This window comes from Pseudophryne corroboree, chromosome 1, assembly GCF_028390025.1.
Source record: "Pseudophryne corroboree isolate aPseCor3 chromosome 1, aPseCor3.hap2, whole genome shotgun sequence".
Classification (NCBI taxonomy): domain Eukaryota; kingdom Metazoa; phylum Chordata; class Amphibia; order Anura; family Myobatrachidae; genus Pseudophryne; species Pseudophryne corroboree.
In genome coordinates this window covers 390172435-390191494 of record NC_086444.1, presented here as the reverse complement: position 1 = coordinate 390191494, position 19060 = coordinate 390172435, and the positions used below count along the sequence as shown (strand labels likewise).

The 19060-nt window shown below is 43.7% G+C and overlaps 1 pseudogene; it reads left to right on the top strand.

Moving 5' to 3' along the window:
- Positions 1-6458: 6458 nt before the first annotated feature.
- On the top strand, positions 6459-6577 carry LOC134953047 (5S ribosomal RNA; annotated as a pseudogene).
- The last annotated feature ends 12483 nt before the right edge of the window (positions 6578-19060 follow it).

Here is a 19060-nt window from a genome sequence, read left to right as displayed (position 1 = left end):
AGGAACTACTCCTTTTCAAGGTGAACACCAACAGCAGCATCACCACTAATCTTTCTTTCACCCTCCTGCTTTGGTATATAACAGTTCAGCGTCAGACTTTAATCACGGTAAGACAGCCCCAATACGTGGGTAATCCAAGCATCTGGTTGCCAGCAAAGTGTACAACATAGATCCAACCATATTGGCTCTTTGAAGATACACTAGGTACACACTTTTTTCCTTCCTTGGTTCCATTAATACAGAATTTCTGTACTGGTCAGGGGAGACGGCTGTTAGACAAGTAAGTGTCTACAACCTCTCTAAACAAAGACCAGAACATTTTAACAATTTTTGTATACTCGTTATATTTCTTCCTTACTTCACATTTGGATCATAGATGGGTAATAGCTTTTTAACCATGAATAATAAATGGATGTTTTAAATATCTTCTTGACACACATTTAAAGAATTTCTTTTCTGTATAAGAGTGCGCCCACACAAGAGCATTCTTTTTCTCCTGTTGCTAGTACTTGTACTTTCTGGCTCTGGGCGCACCACCAACTAGGACTATAATCCAAAAGAGTTTAACTTTTTTCAACTGTCCACATTTGGTTTTCTATATATTCATATCATTATTTAACTTGGACCAGTGCCTGGTCGCTTCTTGTCTTGTGCAGTAACGGTCTATGTTGTAGGGTAAATACAGCCTCTGACTGTGGCACGGTCCCCCTTTTCGTAATTCAGATAGATTTTTACATACCTAAACATATTTCATCTTTTCTCTTTTACCCTATTGATCCTTTTAGCAGCCATTCATCACATTATCTTAGTTTTTTCCCCCTTCCCTTTCTGTCCAATTTGTCCTTTAACAAATAGACGTGCCCAGGCCCAATCAGGCGAATAGTATACGAGCATGTCTACTTTCTCACTTAAAACAGAGTTATCAAAACGCCAAAATCCAAATCTTGCAGACCCATTCACTGATACATATGAACCAACTGCGTCTAACGCAGATTGGAGGACTACCTTCTCTAAATTACAGAAGAACTTACAGAGAAGGACTCGCCTATCGTGGGATGTTACCACTTTGGAAAATTATATAAAACACAAGATCATACCCCGTGGTCTTAGACCCAAGGTATTTCCATCTTTTACTCTCGCAACCGATAGCCTGAAGAGTGAATGGGAAGCTGCCCTTCTTAAGTGTTCCCATGAATTACTCCATCTGCTGGTGAAACACGATACTTTGCTATTAGACCAGGTTGGGAAAGAAATAGATGAAATTGGAAAGAGCCTGGAAGCTTGGGAGAAGGATTTACCATTTCAAGCGGCCTTTGAAAAACACAAGAAGGAACTTGATTTATACGAACAGACTATAATTGATCAAAAACGTAGCAAATTTATCAGAGACAAACGAGATTTCGCAAGGGGTGACATCTTTAGGTGGAATCCTACACCCCTAAGCAGGAATAGAAAACCACGGGAAGACCCTACTTTTTCCGAATTCGAATCTTCCAATAGTGGGGACTCATCGAGTGAAACATTTGAGAATACCAAGTACAATCAGGAGGAAGTTGACAGTTTCCATCGACATTTTTTAGGCTTAGGCCAAAGATCCAGAGGTCGGGTCATCAACGCGAGGAAAACAAGGAGAGGGGGAAAGAAGAAACGCTGGACGAAATCAAGATTGAGACATTCCCAGGACCGCCAGATATCCGGTCCGTCAGAGGAAAACACTGAGATAGGCTCCAACAATTCCACTCAACTACAAATCATTAACCTATCTAACAGGTCCCTTTCCCCTGATCACATGGAAGTACTCAGCAAAGGACTGTCTTTTTCGCCAGTTAGATCCTTTAATAGATTCTCCTGGGAAAAGGATTTGAGACTTTTTGGGAGGAAACTTCTTCTCAAAAAATTCTTTGCCAAGCAAAAGACTAGACAGTCAGAAACCAATACCGACACTAAATTCACCATTGACGAATTTAATGCCATCCAGGAATTGGAACAACTCCAGGCAGAATCTAATATGGACTACCCAACCATTCACAGACCCCAATGTAAACCAAAATCCTCCTTCTTTCCGCCCGACAATAATAGTCCGGAAATTAAAGTCTTCTTGAATCGAGTATCTAAAGAGTTTGATGACATCTATACTCAAACCAGACATGGTCTTTACCACTTTTCAAGGAATCTCAAATTTAAAGAACGAAAAGCCTTACAAGAACTGGAAACATGGCATGATATCATTATCAAGCCTTCTGATAAGGGTGGCAACATCGTACTCTGGCCACAAGAAATGTACATAACAGAGGCTCAAAGACAGTTACATGATACATCGTGTTATAAGAGACTTTTAAGTAATCCAACTACGAGGTTTCTTAATGCTTATAACACTCTAATACAGCATGCCGCAACTCAGGGCACTATTACCAAACCCGAGTTGAAATATTTGACAGTCCAGAACCCAAAAACACCTACATTTTACTTATTACCCAAAATACACAAGAACGCGCTGAAACCACCGGGAAGACCAATCATGTCAGGTAACGGCGGACTATTGGAACAACCATGTCGATTCCTGGACCTTCACCTTCGCGAATTTGTCCTGTCTTTACCATCCTATTTGCAGGACACATCAGACTTGCTACGCAAGATTCATGACATACACTGCGAAGACAATTTTCTCTTGGTAACTCTAGATGTGGAGGCTCTTTTCACGAGCATCAATCATCATCAAGGAATTACCGCTGTCAAGTACTTTTTGGACCAAAGAGGCTCTGGAGCCTTTTCAGATTTTCTTCAGATGTTACTCGATTTTGTACTTTCCAAGAATTTTTTCATTTTTCAGGATCAATTTTTCCTACAAATAAGGGGAACAGCAATGGGCGCAGCTTGCACGCCCACTTACGCCAATCTGTTTTTGGGATGGTGGGAGCATTTTTACGTCTTTAACACAGTCAATGAAAAATATACTGTTCATGTGATATTGTGGTTGAGATACATCGACGACATTTTCATCATTTGGAATGGAGAAAAAGGCCTCTTGATGGAATTCATAGGGCTCCTCAATACCAATGATTTAAACATCACACTGACCCACACCATCAGTTCTAAGAAAGTTCCCTTTCTCGACCTGAATATCTACAGATCAAACACGGGCTATTTGGAAACAGAATTATACCGAAAGGAGACCGCAACTAATAGCCTCCTTTTCCAAACGAGCTCACATTTCCCTCCTACGGTTGAGAATATCCCTAAAGGGGAATATCTTAGGTTAAGACGCAATTGTTCTGAGGACCACGTTTACAGAATTAAAAGCTGGGAACTTACCAGCCGCCTCCATGCAAGGGGCTACAGTAAACGGTCACTCAAACGAGCTTACCAAGCCACTACTCAGATCAAGAGGGAACACCTTATCTTTGGCAAAAAGAAGGAGGTTCCAGTACAAGAGGACACCATTAGATTTATAGGAACATTCTGTCCTGAGTGGAAAATGCTGAAAAATGCAATCACCAAGCATTTACCCATACTACAGATGGATCCTGATCTATCTACACTTATGAGTTCTCCGTTGCAAATTAGTTGGCGTAGATCCAAAAACATCAAGGATCAGCTAGTTCGAAGCCATATGTCAACATCCATACCCAAGAAGCCGATCGTAACAGGATCCTTCCCGTGTGGCCAATGTAAGTCATGCCCATTCATAACACAAATTAACACAGTCACCGATAAATATGGGCAATTGACAACGCTACGACATTTTTTTAACTGCAATACCACAGCAGTAATTTACTGCATTACTTGCAGTTGCAATATAAAATATGTTGGTATGACCACACGTAAACTCAAGGAGAGGGTCCTGGAACACTTGGGCACTATTCGGAACGCATCAAAAGATCTAGCACGTATGAAACAACTTACGACAGTTGCCAGGCATTTCCATTACCAGCACAAAGGCTCCACCAAGGAATTGAAGGTATTTGGTATAGACCGCATTCATCTGGGCATACGAGGAGGAGACATCGCAAAAGAACTCTATAAGAAAGAGAGCGAATGGATCTTCCGCCTTGGGAGTCTCAGACCATTCGGCCTGAATGAGAACATTAATTATGGAGTTTTCCTTTAAGTAACAATTTCATCACCTTCAATATCTTCATAAGCCAAATTTCCCCCCCCCACACTTTTCCTCCCCTAATTCCTCCCAATTCCCACTCCACCGCTCCCTTCTATCTCTTCTCCCAACCTTCCTTTCCCTCCCTCCTTCCCCGTTCTTTCCTCCCTCATTAAAAAAACCCAAAGCCCCCCCCCCTCCCAGTCCCATAAACCCTCTTTCCCCCCCCCTCCCCCCCCCCCTCCCCGTCTACACCCCCGCCATTACCTCACAACGAATTTAATTATTTTAACTGTCCTGGCCCAAGTTCCCCAGCCCACACCATGTCAACATCAGCCCTGGTGTTATTATAAACCCTCTCACAACCATGAAATCTAAACAATGGTCCTCATACACATGCCCCATACAGTCAGTTTCACGCACTTCCAGAATATTAAACACTATAATGCGCATAACATTACCTTCACATAACACTTATGCAATATATTATTCTACTTCAACACAATATCACAACCATGTGACACCCAGTTAAATTTTCTCTCGTCATATACATTTTCTATCCTCATTCACCCCTTCCCCGTCCTGTATACACCTATTTTTATGCACAACATTCACAACATCACTCCCTGACCATAACAATCCCCCCAGAGATTCCAATCCCCGGTCTTCGTCCCTCCCACCCTCTTATCATTTTCACCCCTTCCCCACCATCCTCAGCCAACACCCACATAATATACACAACAATCCAGTAACATTTGCTCCGTTTAATATGATGACACTTGCGACTGGCAGTGCATCCCTTCTCTGTGATGGCATTCCTGGACTCATGTAATTAATGCCAGTATCCCCTTCGCTTACGGACCTTTTCCCCATCCCTCTAAAGACCAACGTATGATGTTTTACGTCCCTCAACAGGAGTATCCTTGCTCCCGCCCCTTCCACTTCGATCCACCCAACAACAGCCGCCGCCACAGTACAGGACATGCAAGCAGACTAATCAACAGGACGGGAGTCTTTTTTACACCCGCCCTCCCCGTCCCGTCTCACATCACCAAGCTCTGATTGGCTGCTATCCAATCCTTCACTATTTTTAATCCTTCCATTGAGATCGAGGACTCCGATCCAGGAAGTGAACAAGCCCGTATGGGCGAAACGCGTTTTCCACGCAAGGAAGGACCCGCTGTCACCAACCGCTCTCAGGATAGGACTTTCCCACCTACCTCCCTGACTGTCACATTTGGAGTCTCGTAAGCCCGCACCCGCTGGGTGCACAACTACACTCATTTACCCATATCTGACACATCGTTCACCCATGTGTGATCAGCATACCTGGATATAGCCTCATATACAGTATGGGCATATCCACATTGGCTGTACACTTACTTACATGTGAATATTATACACATATTTATTAATATGAGATCAATATAGACAGGTCTATTTAGGTAATTTTGAGTTCCATTCTTTCTGGCCATGCAGCAAGCAGCTCATTAGTGTCACAGTGTCCATTTCAGTCCTATGCAAATAAGGACCTGTTGGCACTAACTGCCCTCAGGTTAGGACTTTCCTGACTGTCACATTTAGAGTCTTGTAAACTTGCATTCACTGGGTATATAATTACACACATATACCTATATCTGACAGACTTCTTAATGTGATCAGCATACCAGGACACAGCCTCATATACAGTGTGGGCATATCCACATTTGCTGCACAAGTGCTCACATGTGATTTTTCTATACACATATTTATCAGTATAAGATCAACATAGTCAGGTCTATTAGGCAATTCTCAGTCCTATCTGTTTTCGTGGTCAGCAAGCAGCTCATTAGTGTCACAGTGTATAATGCATAAGGATCATAATTATCAATACTGTGCCCAGATTAACCACTTTCTCAGCAAGTGATACTACAGCTGTTTAATTAATTTTTTGCCACAAAAAATTTTTGGTAATTAGAAGGGTGTCCTATTCATGCATGATTTTTGCACTATAGCAATATTTGATGTCTCCATTGAAGAGAATATATGTGCAAACTTATACTTGATTGATTAATCTGTCTGACGTTTGAGTTCTCCTATGAACTTTTTTCTCCTATCATATCTCATATGAGAATTAAAATATAAAGTAAAATATAAAAAAATAACAAAATTAAGAACAATGTACATAAAATAACTAAGTGAAAATTAATTAAGACTATTTCTTATATTTTTTCCTACTTATCCTTTTTTCTGTGGACTCTCATCCACGATCCAGGACGTGTGACACCACGGCAGTGGGAGTCGTTGCGCCCTGCCTAACGGGAAAGCAGATCCACACCTTTACCTCATTCTCCTATATAGGTGCACTCTCATTGGTACATAGTTCCTCTACTATCATACCACGCCGCTAATGCCCGATCTCGTCCGATCTTGGAAGCGAAACGGCGTTGGGCTGGGTTAGTACCGGGAGAGGGGACTTCCTGGGAATACCCAGTGTTGTAGAGTAGGAACTACTCCTTTTCAAGGTGAACACCAACAGCAGCATCACCACTAATCTTTCTTTCACCCTCCTGCTTTGGTATATAACAGTTCAGCGTCAGACTTTAATCACGGTAAGACAGCCCCAATACGTGGGTAATCCGAGCATCTGTTTGCCAGCAAAGTGTACAACACATTTCCAGTATACATGCCGCCTGGTATAGATGTGAATTGGGAAAAGGCAAATCCCCTCTCGATTTTGATAAGGATAATATTTTATGGGCCAGTTTAGGTTTTTTGCATTTCCACACATATTGGATTTACACAGAGTTGAATTTGGTCAGTAAGGAGTTAGGTAATAAAATAGGGATAGTCCTAAATAAATATAGCAACATAGGGAGCAAAACCATCTTCAGGGCTGCTATACATCCTAACCACAATATATTGTATAAGATCCACTTATTAGTCAACATTGTTATTTTAGTAAAAAGGGAAGGGGTAGTTACACAAAATAAGGTTGGAGACCTTGGGAGGGTTATGGATGTCCAAGTATTTCAGACAGTTTCCTTGCCAGGCATAATCATATTGAGATTTCAAAGATTTCGAAGCATTAAGTAGGATAGAAGGGAAATTTATTGGGAGAACTTCCATTTTGGATGTATTAAGCTTGTAATATGAGACAGAGGAATAGGCTTGCAAAATGTTGTGAAGGACCTGGAGTGAAGTATGAGGTTCAGTAATGGTGAGAATAACGTCATCTGCAAAGAGACATACCTTATACATATTGCCAAACAGAGACCTTTCACCTGGGGATTGACCTGCCAGTGGTTCTATAGCCAGTACAAAGACCAGAGGAGCCTTGGCGAGTACCATTGGAAATTGGTAATATGGAAGAGAGCATACCATTTGTGAACACTCTAGCTGATGGAACAGAGTACAGTGCTGTAATAGAGGATAAGGCCCTACCCAAAATACAGAATTTAAGCAGAATGGCTTTCAATGTAATCTAACGAACGCCTTCTCTGCATCCAGCGAAAGCAGCAAAAGAGGTTCCGCTGCTGCAGAGTAGGCATACAAAATATCAATAATACTCCTAGTATTGTCAGGAGCCTGTAGATTCCGAATGAATCCAACTTGGTCCTGGTTAATAAGGGTAGAGAGCAGGAGATTTAGTCTATTAGCTATCAATTTTGCGTATATCTTTACATCAAAATTCAGTAGAGCTATAGGACGAAAATTGGATAACATGGCTGGGTTTGTTCCGGGTTTAGGAAAATCTACTATTCTGGCTTCCAACATTTCTGATGGGAATGAACCAGATGATGAAGCCTCATCAAAAACAGGTATAAAAACTGGGACCAGGACATCTCTAAAGCATTTAAAAAACCTGTTCATGAAGCTATCCGGGCCAGGGGTTTTATCTGATGGAAGGCCATCAATAACCTGTCTGATTTCCTCAGAAGTCCAGGGACATTACAATAATTGGAGGTGTGGTCTAAGCTGGGTAAGTTTGCTCAAAAAAGCGCCAATCTCTATAGTAGATGGCTGCGGGGTAGAGGGATCCGTATGGAGGTTATATAGAGCAGAATAATACTCTGCAAAGGCATTGGCTATGTCTGAGGGATCAGACACCCTCTGGCCGTTGGCAGTAGTGACTTCTTTAACTCTTTCAGTTGCCACTTTCCCTCTCAGTTTCCTGGCTAACATTCTACCCGTCCTATCCCCATGAGAATAGAATTTGTGCTTTAGCTTAAAAAAGGTTCTTATGAACCTCTTTCAGAGTCAGGAAGTTCCATTCTTCTCTAGTGCAAAGCAGTTCCCTATAGAGCGACTTATTAGATGGGGAGGATTTAAGTTTGGATTCCAAGTCTGTCGGGCGAGTCTCAGCATCGTCCTGCTGTTTACACAATAACTTGCAATGCAGGGCTGCAGCTTGTATGATGGAGCCCCTAGCCACAGCCTATAAGGCACACCAGTTATTAAATACAGACATGTCAGTAGGGTCATTACATTCTAAATAGGTGGATAAAGATTGGGAGATAGAGGCTTTCGCCTCGTCATCTGTCAGAAGGTACTCGCCAAGGGGCCAGGGTCACAGGGAAGGTCGAAAAGAAGTCAAGTCCCATCGTAATTTCAGGGCCGAATGGTCCGAACATGAGACTGGCAATATGGTGGCCCAGTGTATTTGTTGTAATGTCCACTTATCTGACAATGTTAAGTCTAACCTAGAAAATGACCCATGGACCGGGGGAATAAAAGGTGTAATCTTTACAGTTAGGATTACTCGCCCTCCATAAATCATACAGGCCATATTCATACAAAATGCATCAAAATGATTGGGAGCAATCCAGGGTTGGGAGAGTTTTTAAAGGACGTTGAGCGGGTGACTTTTTTAAATGGAGATCTAAAATCAGATTAAAATCCCTGAGGAGTAACAGTGATCCACTAAAACAGGACTGGAGAGTAGTACAACATTTTCTAATAAATTATATTTGCTTGACATTAGGGACATAAACCACCGCTAGCGTGGCCGGTTTGTAATTCAATTTCTCAGTAAGAATTAAATATCAACCTTCAGTATCAGTGAATTTTTCGTCTAGTACAAAGTTACATGAATGAGAAAATAAAAAAGCCACTCCTGCCTTCTTCTTGGGACCATTGGGCATATAACAACATGGAAAATTGTGATTCAAAAACTGAGGGGGAGAGGATGCCATAAAGTGGATTTCCTGTAGGGCTATCACATGAGCTTTAATGTTGGCAAAATGAAATAAAGCAAGCCTCCGTTTATTCAGGGATTTAAGGCCTTTGATGTTAAGGAAGACAATGTTGACCATTGCATAAGCAAAAGAAAGAGGTCAGAGACGTAGGACTGTTTTGGGTTTGCGAACCAGAAAACACGCATGTAGCTAAGCATACACCATACATATTGCAATAAGAGGTATAGTCAGGGAGAGAAAAAATGGTCCAAAAAGAAAAAAAGGGAGAAACAAGTCAAGCACCAAAAGGGTGCAACAAGAGGCCGCCATTTGGGCCACCCCCTACACTCTTAAACAGAAATGCTATAGTCTAAATAGGGCCATAACAGTAGTGCTCCGCAACCAGTCCGGCAAAATTATATATTGCTTGAGCAAGGTACAATTAGACAACGACCTCAAACAAAACAACTATGGTTTGTTCAGTAACCAAGAACAATAAGCAAAGGGAAAAGAGAAAAGAAATAGGCAACACCAGTGTATACAAAGTTATCAGGTTGAGATGACGAGGTCAGACGCAAAATATTAATTAACAGCATGTAGCTGATCACCACACCAAATCAAATACATTAAAAAAAAAACACATTAATATATAAGATATGAAGAGAAAACAACAGATGACTGCAAGGTATGTTAAGGAAGAGCGACAAGCAATATACATTACATTCAGGGGGAATGGTGCGTAGTAGCCCAATCAGGGGAGAATCTGAGACCTGCAGGTATTATGGAAGAATCGTCCAGCAAGTTCCATGACAACAGACGCTGGGAGCTGGCTGAAGGTGTGGAAACTATACTCTTAGCTCCATTCTACCTGATGATCAACTTGGTGGGAATTCCTCAGCAATAGGGGAGATCTGCCATCCTCAGATCCCTGGTCACCGGGTAAAAAGAGCAACGGATCGCCAACGTGGCGGCAGATAGATCACCAAATATTTGTAAAGTCACCCAGAACATCCTCAGAGGAATCAGATGGATGAGCTTCACGGAACACCATTTCCTTGATGTGGAAGTAATGAAACCGCATTATAGTGTCTCTTGTGGCATCCTTACTGGCGTTATTGGATTTAGGCAGTCGGTGTATACGATCCAGTAAAAAATCCGTCAGTATAACCTTTGTAAGCAGTTTAGTAAATAGTTCTGTGACGATCTCAGGCAAGTCTACAGCCAAGACGGATTCCGGGATTTCCCGTTTTTTAACATTGTTCCTATGTGTCCTATCTTCAAGGTCTCCAAGCTTGACACGAAGTTCAGTAATTTCCGATTGCATATCATCATGAAGGGTAATAAGCCCATTTTGGGATTTAACCACTTCCTCCAACTTAGTTTCCAATTGGTCAGTGCATTGGCCCACTTCGTCGATAGACTGCTGTCAAACCCACAGAGCAGATCTGAATTCCGCTGAGAAATCCGCTTTAAAGGAAGCTAACAACTGCTTCATTGAACCAATCATTAGTGGAACATCGTCTCCCAGGATGGCCTGTGCAATCAGAGCTACAGCAGAAGGCTAAAAAGGGGTGCTTGGAGCAGATAGTTGTTTGTGGGTTTTTTCTGTAGAGAAGGCACTTTTGGTAGGATGCGTAGGAGAACAATTCTTAAAGAAATTAACAGGGGGGACCCCTGCCATTTACTTCTGTCATTTGGGCGACATTGTTGCAGACAATGGCCAGTTTTTACTAAAAATCTGAGTTTGGCCGATTTGTGTGTTTTTTTCTAAGTCCCAATCCGGGAATTCACTAAGCACCAATCTCGGCAGTGTCTGGTCTATTCGTAATGGTTTGAATGACAACGTTCCGAAATACAAATGAATAGACTATCGGTCAAACGCGGCTGTTATTTCATAGAATACGGGAATTCACTATTCATTCGTATTTGGGTGTTAGTCTCTGAGTGCTCAAATGCGGTCGTATTTTTTTGCGATTTGTTAAAAAAAGCGGCAAAAAAATAGACCTGCTTTTTTCAGTCGTGTTTACATGCGTTGCAAATAAAAAATCACTCACACCTGAATTAGGATTTCAATACACCTACACTGAGAAATGGCAGCAGGACTGTGGGGCAGTGATCTTTTGTGTGCTGTGGGATTCCTCAGACTCAGACATCAGCCTGTAAGTACCCAGGGCCAAGAAACTGAACATGGTCAGCAGGTTGTACAGGTTCCGCGGAGGCTGCGCAGGCCTCAGTTTTTTTAGGAGGCGTTTAAACTTGAACGCATTGTCCGATGATAAGGTCATACAGATGTTCCGTCTAAATCGTAACAATATTGTCCGCCTGTATGACCTTGTCAAACTGGGCCTAGACCCTGAGACAGCACGCTCTCGCCCTGTCTCAGGCCTGCACAAACTCCTGGCTGTGTTACACTCTATGGCTACTGGCAGCTTTCAGGCTGTGTCTGGGGATGTCATAGGAATCTCACAGCCCTCATTTTCCAGAATCTTAACACAGGTGATGTATACCTAACGACCTCTTCTGTTTTTTGTTTGTTTTAATTTCTTGGTGGCCAGTTCTGTCCTAAAATCTCATGTTTATTGTTCTTTAAAATGTTCACACAGGTGTTGGCTGTTTTGCAGCCCCACATCGAGGCCTCAATCTGCTTCCCTACCCAGGAGTCTCAGTGGCATGCCATCAGGGTAGATTTCTATGAGCTGGCTGGCATGCCCAATGTGCTTGGAGCCATAGATTGCACACACATTCAGCTGAGACCACCTAGGGGCAGGCAGCACATATATACAAACCGCCATCTCGAACACTCCACAAATGTGCAGGTGGTTTGTGATGCAAATCTCAAAATAATGAGTGTTGTTGCTGGTTACCCTGGGGGCTGCCATGACTCCTTCATCCTCAGTCAGTCATCCCTCTTTGATAAGTTTGAGGACGGACAAATGCCAGATGGATGGCTGCTGGGTATGTAATTTGATATGTGTAGGCCTGCGTATGCTTTGTCCAAATACAGGTGCAGATGTATTAACCTGTAGAAGGCATAAGGAAGTGAGAAACCAGTGATCTGTGCAAGGTGATAAAGGCACCAGCCAATCTGCTCCAATATGTAAATTAACATTTAGGAACAGATTGTCTGCTGCCTTTATTACCTTGCACATATCACTGTTTTTTCACTTCCTTATGCCTTCTACGGGTTAATAAATCTGCCCCACAGTGTGTTACTTATGTGTTGCTGTATCTTAACATGAATCACGTTACTATATCTGTCTTTTAGGTGATGGAGGATATGGCTGTTTCTCTTGGCTTCTAACTCCATTGTCCTGACCTGATACCCCTGCTGAACACAATTACAATAATGCACATAAGTCCACGCGGAATGTGATAGAAAGATGTTTTGGTGTGCTGAAATCTAGGTTTCGGTGTATGGATAAGTCTGGTGGCCTTTTGTTGTATAGTCCCTCCAAGGTGACTCAAATTGTGTTCTGCTGCTGCTTTCTTCATAACATGTGTTTGCAACAACATCTGCCACATGTTGAGGAGGAGGAGGAGGAAGAAGAAAGCAGCCAGCAAGCAGAGGAATTAGAGACATCTGGTGATACTTGGAGTACTGATGTAGGGAGGCAGGTTAGGCAACAGATCAATACACAAAGTGGAAAGCTGCTCAATCAGATTGTAATGTCACTCAGGTGCTAAAAGGGGAGGGGTAATTCTGTGTAGGAAAAAAAGTGTGTTCCCTAATGCACACCGAGTGAATTTATTACTCGGTGTGCATTAGGGAACACAGTTTTTTTCCTACACAGAATTACCCCTCCCCTTTTAGCACCTGAGTGACATTACAATCTGATTGAGCAGCTTTCCACTTTGTGTATTGTATATAGAGAGGCATAAATGGGTCAGCATTAGGAGGGATTGCTGATTCCAGAAGTGCCATAGGGGAAGCCAGGGGTATCCCCAGGTAAGCTGGCTCTCAGATGTTGTAGGTGCCATTACCATGTGGCCTTACACTGGGAATTTAACCCAGATATATTTGTAATTATTTATGGGGTGGGTGTGGGGTGCGGTGGCCCCTGTGTTGGTATGGCTGGGCTGCTTCAGGTCGGCACACCCTAACACTTTATTAACACTTATTCCTATCACTTTGTATACATTATTTTAATCACACCACTTACATAGCACTTCTGTGCTTCTTATTAACCCTTATTAATTCTCACCTGTGTGCTGACCTGGGGTGGCCGACCTGTGCCGACATCGTGGGGTCCTGCACCCCCGGCCCATACCTAGTATTAGGGACCCCCAGTGACGGAGAAGCCTTGTCGATCGGCCTGGGGGCATAACCCTATATCTGCAGATATACGCAACTAAGATCTCCGTATTATCTGACTATTATTATGTAGAAATATTATTCACTCGGTGTGCATTAGGGAACACAGTTTTTTTCCTAGGCAACAGATCATCAATCGCTATTTCTAAGGTAAGCTTGGTTTGCTTATTTCATTTGTTGTGTATTCATAAATAGATGTTTTGCCTTTTTTTCCAAAATCCATTACTCAGAATGTGTCTGTCTCCTTGACACATACAAACATACCCTCGCTATATGAAAAACAAATGTCGCATGTGTATTGTGTGTATTTTTAATCTCAAAACAACAGATTATGAGTGGCATGCATTAAGTCTGGATAAGTGATCGAAAACTTGCAGTGCTAATTTCTTACAAGCCCACATCATCCATTTAGTATTTCACTTTATCATTGTGTGTAACGTCCTAATGCACAGGTTCACAAACTCGGCTCTCAGGACCACACACAGTGAATGTTTTTTTCTTAACCCAGTAGAAGCACAGGTGTATGAATTACTCACAGACATTTGTTAAAAGGTTCACAGGTGGAGCTAATTATTAGAGATGAGCGGGTTCGGTTTCTCTGAATCCGAACCCGCACGAACTTCATGTTTTTTTTCACGGGTCCGAGCGACTCGGATCTTCCCGCCTTGCTCGGTTAACCCGAGCGCGCCCGAACGTCATCATGACGCTGTCGGATTCTCGCGAGACTCGGATTCTATATAAGGAGCCGCGCGTCGCCGCCATTTTCACACGTGCATTGAGATTGATAGGGAGAGGACGTGGCTGGCGTCCTCTCCATTTAGATTAGGAGAGAGAGAGAGATTGACCTGAGGCTGATACTGTAGAAGAGAGTGCAGAGTTTAGTGACTGACCACAGTGACCACCAGCAGTGCAGTTGTTTTATTTAATATATCCGTTCTCTGCCTGAAAAAAACGGTACACACAGTGACTCAGTCACATACCATATCTGTGTGCACTGCTCAGCCCAGTGTGCTGCATGCCTGCATCATCTATGTATATATTATATATCTGACTGTGCTCAGCTCACACAGCTTATAATTGTGGGGGAGACTGGGGAGCACTGCAGTGCCAGTTATAGGTTATAGCAGGAGCCAGGAGTACAAGACAGTCACATACCATATCTGTGTGCACTGCTCAGCCCAGTGTGCTGCATCATCTATGTATATATTATATATCTGACTGTGCTCAGCTCACACAGCTTATAATTGTGGGGGAGACTGGGGAGCACTGCAGTGCCAGTTATAGGTTATAGCAGGAGCCAGGAGTACATATTATATTAAAATTAAACAGTGCACACTTTTGCTGCAGGAGTGCCACTGCCAGTGTGACTGACCAGTGACCTGACCACACTGACCACCAGTATAGTTAGTAGTATACTATATTGTGATTGCCTGAAAAAGTTAAACACTCGTCGTGTGACTTCACTTGTGTGGTGTTTTTTTTTTTATTCTATAAAAAACTCATTCTGCTGACAGACAGTGTCCAGCAGGTCCGTCATTATATAATATATATACCTGTCCGGCTGCAGTAGTGATATATATATATTTTTTATATCATTATTTATCATCCAGTCGCAGCAGACACAGTACGGTAGTTCACGGCTGTAGCTACCTCTGTGTCGGCACTCGGCAGTCCATCCATAATTGTATACCACCTACCCGTGGTTTTTTTTTCTTTCTTCTTTATACATACATACTACTACATCTCTTTATCAACCAGTCTATATTAGCAGCAGACACAGTACAGTACGGTAGTTCACGGCTGTGGCTACCTCTGTGTCGGCACTCGGCAGTCCGTCCATAATTGTATACCACCTACCCGTGGTTTTTTTTTCTTTCTTCTTTATACATACATACTACTACATCTCTTTATCAACCAGTCTATATTAGCAGCAGACACAGTACAGTACGGTAGTTCACGGCTGTGGCTACCTCTGTGTCGGCACTCGGCAGTCCGTCCATAATTGTATACCACCTACCCGTGGTTTTTTTTTCTTTCTTCTTTATACATACATACTACTACATCTCTTTATCAACCAGTCTATATTAGCAGCAGACACAGTACAGTACGGTAGTTCACGGCTGTGGCTACCTCTGTGTCGGCACTCGGCAGTCCGTCCATAATTGTATACCACCTAACCGTGGTTTTTTTTTCTTTCTTCTTCATACATACATACTACGACATCTCTTTATCAACCAGTCTATATTAGCAGCAGACACAGTACGGTAGTTCACGGCTGTAGCTACCTCTGTGTCGGCACTCGGCAGTCCGTCCATAATTGTATACTAGTATCCATCCATCTCCATTGTTTACCTGAGGTGCCTTTTAGTTGTGCCTATTAAAATATGGAGAACAAAAATGTTGAGGTTCCAAAATTAGGGAAAGATCAAGATCCACTTCCACCTCGTGCTGAAGCTGCTGCCACTAGTCATGGCCGAGACGATGAAATGCCAGCAACGTCGTCTGCCAAGGCCGATGTCCAATGTCATAGTACAGAGCATGTCAAATCCAAAACACCAAATATCAGTAAAAAAAGGACTCCAAAACCTAAAATAAAATTGTCGGAGGAGAAGCGTAAACTTGCCAATATGCCATTTACCACACGGAGTGGCAAGGAACGGCTGAGGCCCTGGCCTATGTTCATGGCTAGTGGTTCAGCTTCACATAAGGATGGAGGCACTCAGCCTCTCGCTAGAAAAATGAAAAGACTCAAGCTGGCAAAAGCAGTAGCACCGCAAAGAACTGTGCGTTCTTCGAAATCCCAAATCCACAAGGAGAGTCCAATTGTGTCGGTTGCGATGCCTGACCTTCCCAACACTGGACGTGAAGAGCATGCGCCTTCCACCATTTGCACGCCCCCTGCAAGTGCTGGAAGGAGCACCCGCAGTCCAGTTCCTGATAGTCAGATTGAAGATGTCAGTGTTGAAGTACACCAGGATGAGGAGGATATGGGTGTTGCTGGCGCTGGGGAGGAAATTGACCAGGAGGATTCTGATGGTGAGGTGGTTTGTTTAAGTCAGGCACCCGGGGAGACACCTGTTGTCCATGGGAGGAATATGGCCGTTGACATGCCTGGTGAAAATACCAAAAAAATCAGCTCTTCGGTGTGGAACTATTTCAACAGAAATGCGGACAACAGGTGTCAAGCCGAGTGTTCCCTTTGTCAAGCTGTAATAAGTAGGGGTAAGGACGTTAACCACCTCGGAACATCCTCCCTTATACGTCACCTGCAGCGCATTCATAATAAGTCAGTGACAAGTTCAAAAACTTTGGGTGACAGCGGAAGCAGTCCACTGACCAGTAAATCCCTTCCTCTTGTAACCAAGCTCACGCAAACCACCCCACCAACTCCCTCAGTGTCAATTTCCTCCTTCCCCAGGAATGCCAATAGTCCTGCAGGCAATGTCACTGGCAATTCTGACGAGTCCTCTCCTGCCTGGGATTCCTCCGATGCATCCTTGTGTGTAACGCCTACTGCTGCTGGCGCTGCTGTTGTTGCTGCTGGGAGTCGATGGTCATCCCAGAGGGGAAGTCGTAAGACCACTTTTACTACTTCCACCAAGCAATTGACTGTCCAACAGTCCTTTGCGAGGAAGATGAAATATCACAGCAGTCATCCTACTGCAAAGCGGATAACTGAGGCCTTGGCATCCTGGGTGGTGAGAACCGTGGTTCCGGTATCCATCATTACTGCAGAGCCAACTAGAGACTTGTTGGAGGTACTGTGTCCCCGGTACCAAATACCATCTAGGTTCCATTTCTCTAGGCAGGCGATACCGAAAATTTACACAGACCTCAGAAAAAGAGTCACCAGTGTCCTAAAAAATGCAGCTGTACCCAATGTCCACTTAACCACGGACATGTGGACAAGTGGAGCAGGGCAGGGTCAGGACTATATGACTGTGACAGCCCACTGGGTAGATGTATGGACTCCCGCCGCAAGAACAGCAGCGGCGGCACCAGTAGCAGCATCTCGCAAACGCCAACTCTTTCCTAGGCAGGCTACGCTTTGTATCACCGGTTTCCAGAATACGCACACAGCTGAAAACCTCTTACGGCAACTGAGGAAGATCATCGCGGAATGGCTTACCCCAATTGGACTCTCCTGTGGATTTGTGGCATCGGACAACGCCAGCAATATTGTGTGTGCATTAAATATGGGCAAATTCCAGCACGTCCCATGTTTTGCACATACCTTGAATTTGGTGGTGCAGAATTATTTAAAAAACGACAGGGGCGTGCAAGAGATGCTGTCGGTGGCCAGAAAAATTGCGGGACACTTTCGGCGTACAGGCACCACGTACAGAAGACTGGAGCACCACCAAAAACTACTGAACCTGCCCTGCCATCATCTGAAGCAAGAAGTGGTAACGAGGTGGAATTCAACCCTCTATATGCTTCAGAGGTTGGAGGAGCAGCAAAAGGCCATTCAAGCCTATACAATTGAGCACGATATAGGAGGTGGAATGCACCTGTCTCAAGCGCAGTGGAGAATGATTTCAACGTTGTGCAAGGTTCTGATGCCCTTTGAACTTGCCACACGTGAAGTCAGTTCAGACACTGCCAGCCTGAGTCAGGTCATTCCCCTCATCAGGCTTTTGCAGAAGAAGCTGGAGACATTGAAGGAGGAGCTAACACGGAGCGATTCCGCTAGGCATGTGGGACTTGTGGATGGAGCCCTTAATTCGCTTAACAAGGATTCACGGGTGGTCAATCTGTTGAAATCAGAGCACTACATTTTGGCCACCGTGCTCGATCCTAGATTTAAAGCCTACCTTGGATCTCTCTTTCCTGCAGACACAAGTCTGCTGGGGTTGAAAGACCTGCTGGTGAGAAAATTGTCAAGTCAAGCGGAACGCGACCTGTCAACATCTCCTCCTTCACATTCTCCCGCAACTGGGGGTGCGAGGAAAAGGCTCAGAATTCCGAGCCCACCCGCTGGCGGTGATGCAGGGCAGTCTGGAGCGACTGCTGATGCTGACATCTGGTCCGGACTGAAGGACCTGACAACGATTACGGACATGTCGTCTACTGTCACTGCATATGATTCTCTCACCATTGAAAGAATGGTGGAGGATTATATGAGTGACCGCATCCAAGTAGGCACGTCACACAGTCCATACTTATACTGGCAGGAAAAAGAGGCAATTTGGAGGCCATTGCACAAACTGGCTTTATTCTACCTAAGTTGCCCTCCCACAAGTGTGTACTCCGAAAGAGTGTTTAGTGCCGCCGCTCACCTTGTCAGCAATCGGCGTACGAGGTTACATCCAGAAAATGTGGAGAAGATGATGTTCATTAAAATGAATTATAATCAATTCCTCCGCGGAGACATTGACCAGCAGCAATTGCCTCCACAAAGTACACAGGGAGCTGAGATGGTGGATTCCAGTGGGGACGAATTGATAATCTGTGAGGAGGGGGATGTACACGGTGATATATCGGAGGGTGATGATGAGG